Consider the following 12,528-nt stretch of genomic DNA (forward strand, 5'->3'; position numbering starts at 1 on the left):
AGCTCAGCAAAGGCTTAGTGCATAATGGAGGCTTCATAAATGTTAATTGTTATTCATGGGCTCCTAAGAAATATTTTAATTAAATTCTCTATCCATGGATATTATTGACTGCAGTTGTTATTTATAAACACTAATTATAGTTTTAGTGGGGAAATGTACCCAATACCAAGACATAGGCAACAGCAATAATGATGTCATTTGTAATTTAGCATTAAATTATGACTACATTCTCATGAAAGGGCCAAGGATTAAAGCACTTTTGCCTCTACTTACCATTTATTTTCCATTTTATTACCTTTTCTCAATGTTTTAAGATATTGGATATTGTATGCCAACAAATTGGATAATCTGGATGAAATGGATGGGAGAATCTGAATGAAATGGATGCATTCCTAGAAACATACAATTTTCCAAAACTGAATCAGGAAGACTCAGAGAATCTAAATAGACAGATTACAACCAGTGAAATTGAAGCAGTAATAAAAAAAACTCCGAACAAACAAAAGTCCTGGACCTAATGGTTTCACAGGTGAATTTTACCAAACATTCAAAGAAGAACTAACATCTATCCTCTCAAACGATTCCAAAAAATTCAGGGGGAGGGGACACTCCCAAGTTCCTTTTACAAGGCCAGCATTATCCTAATTCCAAAACCAGATAAAGACATTACAAAGAAAGAAAATTATAAGCCAATATCCCTGATGAACATAGATGCTAAAATCCTCAACAAAATATTAGCAAACCTGATCCAGCAATACATTAAAAAGATCAAACACCATGATCAAGAGGAATTTATTCAGGGAATGCAAGGTTGATACAATATCCACCAAATCAATAAACATGATACACCTCGTAAACAAAATGAAGGAACTCTAACCAGTTTTTCTCAATGGACAGATCATCAGCCTGATGACTGAAGGGTCCCAGGTTCAATTTGGGTCAAGGTCACATACCTGGGTTGCAGGTTGATTCCTGGGCCTGGTCAGGGTATGTGCGGGAGGCAACCAATTGATATGTCTCTCTCACATTGCAGTTTCTCTCTTCTCTCACCCTCTCTTCCACTCTCTCTAAAAACCAACAGAAAAGTATCCCCAGGTGATGATTAACAAAACAAAGAAACTGAAGGATGAAAACCACATGATCATATCAATAGATGCAGAACAAGCATTTGGTAAAATCCAGCACCCATCCTATATAATAAAAGCCTAGTATGCAAATTACCCCCTCAACCGGGAGTTTGACCAGGGGGTAGGATTGGCTGGCCAACCGCCTGCACCCCCCTCCCTCAGCTGGCCCCACCCCAGCCAGCAGCCAGGGGAAGGGAGGCCCCAGGCAGCAGCTGGCAGCTGCTAGGGACCCTACTCATGCATGAATTTCATGCACTGAGCCTCTAGTTTGTTATAAAACCTCTCAGCAAAGTGAGAATAGAGGGGCTATATCTCTATATTATAAAAGTCATGTATGACAAACCCACAGCCAACATTATACGTAACTGGAATAAACTAAAAGTATTTCCCTTAAGATGGGGAACAAGACAGGGGTGGTCGCTTTCACCACTCTGATTCAACATACTACTAGAAGTTCTAGCCACAGCAACAGACAACAAAAAGAAATAAAAGGCATCCAAATTGGAAATGAAAAAGTAAAACTGTCATTATTTGCAGATGACATGATAATGTATTTGGAGAACCCTAAAAATTCCACCAAAAGCCTACTAGAACTGATAAGTGAATTCAATGAAGGATCAAGATACAAAATAAATATCCAGGAATCTGTCACATTTTTACACACCAGTAATGAACTATCAGAAAAATAAACCAAGAAAAAAAATCCCATTCACAATTGCTTCAAAAATAATAAAAAAAAAACCTAAATAATAAATTTAACCAAGGATGTAAAAGACCTGTACTCAGAAAATTATAAAGACATAAGAAAGAAATTGAAGAAGATACAAACAAATGGAAGCATATACTATGTTCATGGATAGGAGGAGTTAACATTATTAATACGCTCATACTACCCAAAGCAATCTATAGATTCAATGCCATTTCTATCAAGACACCAATGGCATATTTCACAGAACTAGAACAAATATTGCAAAAATGTATATGGAATCATAAAAGACTTCAAATAGCCACAGCAATCTAAAGAAAAAAAGAACAAAGTTGGAGGAATCACACTACCTGATATCAAAATATACTACCAAGCCACAGTAATCAAAACAGCATGGTACTGGCATAAAAACAGACATACTACTATAGCTCAATGGAACAGAATAGAGAGCCCAGAAGTCAACCCATGCCTATATGGTCAATTACTATCTGACAAAGGAGGCAAAAACATACAATGGGGTAAAGATAGTCTACTCAATAAATGGTGTTGGGAATATTGGACAGATACATGCCAAAAAAAAAAATGGAACTAGACTAAAACAAGGAAAATGACTCACAGGTCCAGCTGCCTGCTGCCACAAAAGCCAAACTTGTGAGACAGGTCCTGATTGAGAAGAAAAGAGGCTTATTCAGGACTCAATAACCCGACGAGACAGCTGGCTCATGCCTTCAAAACCATCACAGCATCTCGGTTGGGTTATATAGAAGAAACAGGGGAAGAGGGGAACTAAGGAATTTCTGACGATGTGTAGTTTCTCAGCTCTGCTCTTGGGTGGTTTCAATGTTTTCTCTTGTGTGAATTGTTTCATTTCTCTATCTGCAATTGTACTGCTGATGTCCAGGAACAGGGCATGCAGACCGTGTTTCCACTGGTTCTGATATGAATTGCTGACACTTGCCCAATTCTTGTGGCTAGGGTCATTCCTTAGTCACGCAGGAGCTGCAACTGCTGATGTCTACAAAATACTCATAAGAAAACTTTTAATAAATGGTTTTTCTATGAATTTGTTGGTACAATTTATTTTGTGATTATTGTTTTTTATATTACTGTCAACAGGGTTATTTTATTTCTTCTTCAGATTTTTCGTTGTTATATATAGAAACGCAACTAATTTTTGCATATTGATTTTTCATCCTGCAACCTTAATGAATTGGTTAATTAGTTCTAACAATTTCTTATAGTCTCTAGAATTTTCTACCCATAAAAATCATATCATTTGCGAAAAGATTTTACTTCTTTCTTTAAAATTTGGGTACCTTTTATTTCTTTCTCTTGCCTAATTTCTCTGGCTAAGGTACCTAGTAGTATGTTAAATAGGAGTGATGAGAGTAGGTACATATCCTGCCCCTGATCTTAGTTTTTGCCTATTGTGTATGAAATTAGTTGTGAGTTTGTCTTATGTGGCCTTTATTACGTTGAGGTATGTTCCCTCTATTCCTACTTTGCTGAGACTTTTTATCATAAATAGGTGCTGGGTTTTGTCAAATGCTCTTGTAGCATCTATTCGTATCATGATGTAATGTTTATCCCTTATTTTGTTTATGTGGTGTGTCACATTAATTGATTTGTGGATATTGTACCAACCCACTTTATCATGGTGTGGGAGCCTTTTCATGTATTGCTGGATCAGGTTTGCTAATATCTTGTTGAGGATTTTAGCATCTATGTTCATCAGGGATATTGGCCTGTAAGTCTCTTTTTTTGGAGTGTCTTTATTTGGTTTTGAATTAGGATATAACCGGCCAGGGCTCTTCGTAGTGTTTTTATCTAGTTTTGGAATTAGGATAATGTTGGCTTTGTAAAATGAGCTTTCCCAAATGAGTCTTTTCTCCTCTTGAATTTTTTGGAATAATTTGAGAAAGATACGTGTTAGTTTTTCTTTGAATGCTTGGTAAAATTCACCTGTGAAGCCTATTGCTTCAATTTCATTAGTTGTAATCAGTCTATTTAGATTTTCTGTTGTTGTTATTGTTGTTGTTGTTTTAAATTCAGTGTTAAGAGATTGTATGTTTTTAGGAATTTATACATTTCTTCCAGATTGTCCAATTTGTTGGCATTTAGTTGTTTGGATTTTCTTGCCCTTTGAATTTCTGTGGTGTCAGTTGTTACTTCTCTTTCATTTCTCTTTATTTGGGTTCTCTCTTTTTTCTTGATGAGTTTAGTTAAAGGTTTATCAATCTCTTTATCTTTTCAAAGAACTAGCTGTTATTTCATTGTTCTTTTGTATTGTTTTTTCAGACTCTATTTTGTTTATTCCCACTCTGACTTTTATTATTTCTTTCCTTTGTTGTTCTTTTATAAACTGCACTCTTTATACGCTCTTTATATTTCTGATGGCACAATTTACCTCTTTTTACATTGTGTATTCATGAACAAATTATTGTAACTATAGTTATCTTTGATACTCTTGTCTTTCATCATTTACTAGAGGCCCAATGCACGAAATTCATGCTAGGGGCTTGGCCCTTGAAGCCCCGGCTTTGTCCGGAAGGTTGTTCGGCTGTTCGGTCTAATTAGCATATTAGCTCCTCATTATATAGGATACTCCAGTTTAAATAGTTGACACACCACCTTATTACAGTATTAGAGTGTTTTTAACTACCAGGTTTTTAAATATTTAATATGTTTTCATGTTAGCAATTAGTATCTTTACATTTCAGCTTACAGAATCCCTTTCAGCACTTCTTTAAGTCAGGTCTACTGGTGATGGATCCCTTCAGCTCTTGTTTGCCTAGGAACGTCCTTATCTTCCCTTCATTTCTGAATGATAACTTTGTCAGACTAGAGTATTTCTACTTGGCGGTTTTGTTCTTTCAGCACTTTGGATACTTTATGCTACTCTCTCCTTGCCTGAGAAATCCCTTGGAGGACAGAACCTTCTTTTCTCTTGCTGCTCATAACTTTCCTTGTCTTGGATTTTTGACAGTTTTATATGTCTTGCTGAGGATCTGTGCAGGTTTGGTTTGTTTGGTGACCTATGAGCTTCATGAACTTGGATATCAAATATCTCCCCAGATTTGGGAAGTTCTCATCTATTATTTTTTTTAAATAAGTGTTTGCCTCTCTTCTCCTTATGTAATGTCAATATCTGGCAAGTTCGTCCTATCTGAGAAATCACATAGGCTTTTTTTAAAAAAAAAACTTCCTTGTTTATTTTTCTTTGTTCTCCTCTGACTAGATAATTTCAAAGTTCCTGCCTTTTGTATCTCACAGATTCTGTCTTCTGCTTGGACCATTCTGCTGTCAATACTCTTTCATATTTTATATTTTATTCATTGAATACGTAAGCTTCAGAATATGGTTTTTTTTTATGATATCCATCTGTTAAACTTCACAATTTGTTCATGCATTGTGTTCCTGATTCTGCTGAATTGTCTTTCTGTATATTTTTTTTGTACTCATTGAGTGTTCTTTAAAAAGCTATCATTAGTTCTTTACCAGGTAAATCATAGGCCTCCATGTCTTTGTCATTGGTTCCTAATCGTATTGTGATGCTTTAGTGGTGTCCTTTTTCCCTGCTTATTTGTTTTATTTTATTGATTTTTTTACAGAGAGGAAGGGAGAGGGATAGTTAGAAACATTGATGAGAGAGAAACATCGATCAGCTGCCTCCTGCACGCCCCCTACTGGGGATGTGCCTGCAACCAAGGTACATGCCCTTGACCGGAATCAAACCTGGGACCCTTCAGTCCGCAGGCCGACGCTCTATCCACTGAGCCAAACCAGTTAGGGCCCTTGCTTATTTTTATGTTTCTTAAATTTCTGCATTGCTGTCATCACATATGAAGTAATAATGTCAGCCTTGCTAGAGATTCTAAGCCTTTCTCAGGTTTTCTGTGATTATACCAGCTCCACACTATGCTCTCCTTCTATAGTAGGATTCTTTCTTTTTAAAAAAAAAATATATTTTATTGATTTTTTACAGAGAGGAAGGGAGAGGGTTTGAGAGTTAGAAACATCGATCAGCTGCCTCCTGCACACCCCCCACTGGGGATGTGCCCGCAACCAAGGCACATGCCCTTGACCGGAATCGAACCCGGGACCCCCTCAGTCCGCAGGCCGACGCTCCATCCACTGAGCCAAACCGGTTTCGGCATATAGTAGGATTCTTAAGTTTGCATGCTTTCTCTGGATCCTGCAATGTGCTGACAGCTGCTCTTTTGTTTTCCTGAAGGTGGCACTAGAGCTCAAGGTTATGGTCTCTTCCTGCAAACTCAGATCTGCCCAAGCTCAATGTCACTGCTGCCTTCAACATGGTACACAGGAAGCTGGCCACCGAATCTAAGGAACAAAATAAACTGGCAAACAAAATAGACCCAGAAGCATGCAACAGACTGATGTATTTCAGAGAGAAGGGGTGGGGCAGGAGGAGATTAATCAAAGACCTTACATGCATATATGCATAACCCATAATGCTGTGAAGGGCTGGGGAGGGGGCAGGAGCAGGATGGAAGGGGGTCAATGGGGAAAAAAGGGGTATATCTGTAATACTTTCAACAATAAAGATAAATTTTAGCCCGAGCTGGTTTGGCTCAGTGGATAGAGCATCAGCCTGTGGACCCAAGGGAACCAGGTTTGATTCCTGTCAGGGCCACGGTACCTCCATCGCAGGCTCCTCCCCGCCCTGGGCCCTGGTAAGGGCTCATGCAGGAGGCAACCAATCAATGTGTTTCTCTCACATCGATGTTTCTCTCTTTCTCTGTCTCTTCCACTCTCCCTAAAGATCAATGGGAAAATATCCTCACGTGAGGATTAACAAAACAAACAAAACAAAACAAAAAGATAAATTTTTTTAAAGAATTATGTAACTTTTTTAAATTTATTTTTCAATTACAGTTGATATTCAATATTATTTTATATTAGTTTCAGGTAGTACCACACTGTTTTAATTATTGAAACTTCGTAGTAAGTTTTGAAATTAAGAAGTGTGTTACCTCCAACTTTGGTCTTCTTTTTGTACGATTGTTTTTGCATATGCGGAGTGCCTTGAGATTCAATATGAGTTTTAGGATAAATTTTTTATTTCTGTAAAATGGTTATTGAATTTTAACACATATTACATTGAATCTGTAGATCACTTTATGTTGTATTTTCTTTATTACAATATTGTCTTCCAACCCATGACATAAAATGTTTTCCCATTTATTTTGTCTCCTTTAATTTCTTCCAACATTATTTTGTAGTTTTCAGTGTACAATTCTTTTGCCTCAGTAGTTGTTTATTCCTAAAAATTGTATTCTTTTCTATGCTACTGTAAATGGAATTATTTCCTTCATTTCTTTTTGGATCTGTTAATTGTTAATGTATAGAAACACAGTTTTTGCATTTTTATTTTATGTCCTGCAACTGTGTTGAATTCGTTTGTTAGCTGTGTTGTGCGTGTACATGTGTTTGTGTGTGCACATGCATGTGTGTATAACCTTTAGGAGTTTCTACATATAAGATCATGTCATCTGAGGACAAAAATAAGTGTACTTCCTCCTTCCTAATTTATTTTATTTATTTATTTTATTTTTAGACAGAGAGGAAGAGAGAAGGAGAAACATCAATGTGTGAGTGAAATATCGATCAGCTGCCCCCTGCACGCTCCCTATGGTGGACCCAGCCCGCAACCTGGGCATGTGCCCTGACTGAGAATCAAACCGTCAACCGTTTGGTGCACGAGATGGCGCGCAACCAACCGAGTCACACTGGCCAGGGCTCCTTTCCAATTTAGATACCTTTTTATTTCTTCTTTTTACCTTAATTGTTTGGGCTAGGATTTCCAATCCTATGCTGACTGCAAGTGACAAAAGCAGCATCCTTCTCTTGCTCCCAACCTGAAGGGAAAAGTTTTCACAGACTTTTAGCGTTCAGTGTGCAGATAGCTGTTGGGTTTCCATACCTGGTTTTTATCATGTTGAGGAAATTCGCTTGTATTCCTACTTTGTTGAATGTTTTTATCACAAAAGGGTGTTGAATTTTTTTCAGATGCTTTTCCTGTGTCAATGGAGAGGAGCGTGTTCTGCCCACCCCCATCATTTTGTTAATGTGGTGTGTTACACTGATTTTCATATGTTGGCCCATCCCTGGATTCCAACAATCAATCCCATTTTGCTTATGGTGTGTGATCATTTTAAGAGGCTACTGGATTCGGTTTGCTAGCTTTTTAGAGAATGATAAATGTTAATGAATATTCATAAAGGATATTGGTCTATAGCTTTCTTTTCTTGTATTGTCTTTGTCTGACTTTGGTATTAGGGTAATGCCAGCTTCATGGAATACAAAGTGTTTCCTCTTCGCTTTTTGGGAACACCTGAGAAGGAGTGGTGCTAACCATTTTTTACATATTTGATAGAATTCAACAAGAAAGTCATGTGGTCCAGAGCTTTTCTTTGTTGGAAAGTTTTTATTACTGATTCTATCCTCTTGCTAGTTATAGGAATATTCAAATTCCCTATTTCTTCCTGATTTAGTTTTAGTAGGTTATATTTCTAGGAATTTGTCCATTTCTATTGTTTAAGCCACCAGCCCGTGGTCCTTTGTTATAACAGCCCTCGCAAACTTATACAGTACAGGTTTTAAGGCCCTTCTAATGTTTTCCAAATTAAAAAATGTCTTTTCATTCTGTGAATTATATATTAGGAATGGATATCGTTATTTTAATTTTTTTCCTGTGGAAAAAAATACACAAAATTCACCCTGCCAACATTCCCAAGTGTACATTACAGTATTGTCAACACATGCACACTGTTATGCAACAGATTCTCAGGACTACACTGCATCCTGCAGAGCCAAAACCCTACACACGCTGAACAGCTCCCCGCCTCCTGTGCCCCCAGCCCTTGGCAACCTCCATTCTACTTTGTTTTTATGAGTTTGACTACTTTTGACACCTCATCTAAGTAGAATCATGCAATATTTGTCCTTTTGTGCCTGGCTGATTTCCCTTAGCATAATACTCTCATGGTACATGCCTATTGCAACAAATGACAGGATACCCTTTTTTTTAAGGCTGAATAATTATATATACACACACATATATATATACATACACACACACACACACACACATAAATATATCACATTTCTTTATCCTTTCATCTATCAACATACATTTAGGTTGTTTCCAACTCTTGGCTCTTGTGAATAATGCTTCAATGCATTTCCTGAAATGTTTTCCTGGTATTTAATGAGATTGAAAAAAAAATAGTTTTTATATTTATTAGTTAATGTAATAAATTACCTTTCTAAATTACTAAAATTTTAATATTTGTCACTCTACAGATTCATCTTGCCTAATTATGATTTGCATTGATATAAGCTCATGAATATTTAGTAGAGTTTTTAAATAAACCTTTAGGATGGGAGAATCTTCCTAAATACAGCTGGAAATTAATAAAGTGATTGATATATTTAACTATGTCAGGAGAAAACTGTAGTTTTATTGTTTTCTATATTCTCTTTGCTTATGTGTTAGAATGGTGCATATGATGTGGGGTTTTGTTTACTAATTTATTGGGGTGATACTGGTTGACACAATTACACTGGTTTCATGTGCACAATTCTACAAGTCATCTGTACACTGTATTGTGTTCACCACCCCAAGATAAGTCTCTGTCCATCGCCATTTCTTTCCTGTACCTTCCTCCACCTCCCCACTCTGCAGTCACCACACTGTTGTCCATGTGTATGAGTTTCTTCTCGTTTTTCATTTTTGCTCAATCCCTCCACCACCCCTACCAACCCCCCCGCCCCACACACACACACACCCAACAGGTGTCAGCCTGCTCTCTTTCTATGATTTGGTCTCTATTTTGTTAGTTCATTAGATTCCACATGAGTGAAACACATGGTACTTGTTTTTCTCTGAAGAATGATGCATATTATGATAATGAAATGAAAATTCCATAAACAATTTAAAAATATCTCCTGAGAAGTTCTATGTAATATGAACATTTAAGCAATATGCTGCCATCAACTTTCTCATCCGTAAAATGGGATAGGTAATGGCATCTTCCGTAGGAGTTGCTGTGAAAATACTTAGAAATAATGTATATAAAATGGTTATCATCATGTACACTGGAAAGTAATGCCCCATTCATTTTTCCACCAAAATGATCATAGGCTTATCATTTTTATTCTTGAAGTGTGCCATTTTCAAGATACATTCCATTGTTGCAAAGTGAATCATTTTATAGATTCCTCTAAGAGTTTGATGATCCCTTTGGAATACAATACCTCTCTCTCTCCACATATATCTCAAATAATACTGCACGAGACTTATCATGAAAATCTACCTTCTCCACCCTTTACTCAGACTCCCAAAAACCACTTCATTTTTCTGGCTGTGACCCTATTTCTACATGAGCTACTTATGCATCTTTTTCATTTTTCAGCTTTTAGTTTTTTCTCATCACTTTCTTCCCTGAAAAAAATTAGCATGTATTTCTCTTACATAATTTACTTTGCCCAGTATAATTATTTAAAGCATTTGGATAAATCAAAATTTAATGTCTATTGTCTTGTCACATAAATGTTTACCATTTCCAGAGAAGTACCATGTAGGATAATATGAATACATTTTCTTCCTAATTTTTTCTTTTGACCTTTGCAATGGTAAACTTCCCTTGTGTGTTCCTCTCAATTCATCACTGGTTCATCTCTCTCCACCAGGAATATAAAGATGCTTTCAGTATTCCCAGATGCGTGAGACAATTTACCAGCTTCAATTTTTCCTTGGTAACATTCCCCTTTGGTTTGAACATAGACATATGTATACATATGCACACTATCTGGAAGGGCAAAGGAGAAAAGAATGTTTATGTCAGGATAAAAGGACTGGGAGACAGGGTGAGAGTGAAGATATTTTACTGACTTTATACCCATCATTGAAGTATTCTTATATGTTTCTCTATGATGTAGTCCCTCTCCCCTGCAGCTATAGAATTACATCCCTCTCTATTGGTTTGGGACAGCAAGTTGTAGAGAAATTCGAATATATAATCCACTTTTAAAAAGAAATTAATAACAAAAACATGCACACCAAAATTAAAATCCTAAACATGTGCTTCTTGTTCTATTAGGATTTGTGAGGTTGTGTGAACGTGGTGAAAAAATTGAAGGAAATTTGTTACCTTTCCTGTACAGTAAAACCTGGATATAATGGAAGATATAACGGACTAATTCAGGTGTGTGGGTCTGTTAAAGCTGAAAGTCATTATATAATAAAATATGTTTTCCAAATGGATGTTAAAAAATTGACAAATTAGTTTACCTCTTTTTACTTATGTAGACACGTTTGTGTAATTAAAATCAAGTATGTATGAAAAGCTTAATTTCCCAGAAAATTTTCTATATGTATTACAATAATTTTAGTTTATAATGAATAGGTCTAATAAATGAGTGCATTCACTAGTCACTGAAAGTAAACAAATGCACACAGCGGAGGTGTGGCTTAGGGCAAGTGGGAACATCAGCCGGCAGGGTTAAAATGCTGCAGACAGTCACCCCATGCAACAGAACCAGGTACCATAGGTGATGCACTGTGGTCAAGTGCTAATCATTCGCCCAACATTGTTTATTAGCGGTGACTTGAATTTAATACGTAGACTAGAGCCATAGATATGTAATAATTTAATCATGTCAGCAAAATTTAACTAGTGTTTTTTTCCCAACATATGGCCTATTCATTAAAATTTGTTTAAAATAGTGAATAACCAAAAAAACAAAAAAGCAAAAAAAAACCTGTTAATTATAAGCCAATGTTGGTTAAAAGCATTTTACAATTAACAGGGTGCTGTCATATATGACATATGGACTGGATATTTTGTCCCTTAAATCTGAAGTCCCACCCTGGCCGGTTTGGCTCAATGGATAGAGCGTCAGCCTGCGGACTCAAGGGTCCCAGGTTCGATTCCAGTCAAGGGCATGTACCTTGGTTGCAGGCACATGCCCAGTGGGGAGTGTGCAGGAGGCAGCTGATCGATGTTTCTAACTCTCAAACCCTCTCCCTTCCTCTCTGTAAAACATCAATAAAATAAATATATTTTTTAAAAATCTGAAGTCCCTTAAATGGAGATTCCCAAAATCAAGGGTTTACTGTAAAGTCCAGGGATCCAGGAAAAGCCCCACCTTGGCCCGCCCCTAGAGCTTTCTTCCCACTGTTCAGCCCTCCTCACCTACTCCAGCCCCATCCCTGCCTCATCCCCACCCCTGGAATGGGTCTTGTCCACCGTCCTGCCCTTCTACTCCAGCCTCACCCTCAGGTCTGGTTCCCGCCCACAGCCTTAACCGGGAATCTGGTCCCCACCCATCACCCAGTCCTCTCCGCCGGGTACCACCTGCATCCCGGTCCCCTTCACAGCCCCACGGGCAAACTGGCCTCCACCCACGGCCACGCCCCCTGGTCCTGGTACCGCCCGCGGTCACGCCCCTGGCCCCTGGCGCCCCCACCCCTTGAACAGGTCCTCGCCCACAGCCACGCCCTCTGTGTCTGGCGTCTCCCTAAGGCTAGTTCTGACCCCAGAAACTAATCTCTGCTCACACACCGCCCATGGGTCTCTCCCGGCTCCCGCTCGCCTGGATCACCACCTCTGCCCCGAGCCCCCAAGATTCTCGCTCTCCGCGGTGGGCAGCCCGTGACCGGAAGCCCGT

Source organism: Myotis davidii, unplaced genomic scaffold (genome assembly GCF_000327345.1).
Source record: "Myotis davidii unplaced genomic scaffold, ASM32734v1 scaffold198, whole genome shotgun sequence".
In the NCBI taxonomy this organism is placed as follows: Eukaryota; Metazoa; Chordata; class Mammalia; order Chiroptera; family Vespertilionidae; genus Myotis; species Myotis davidii.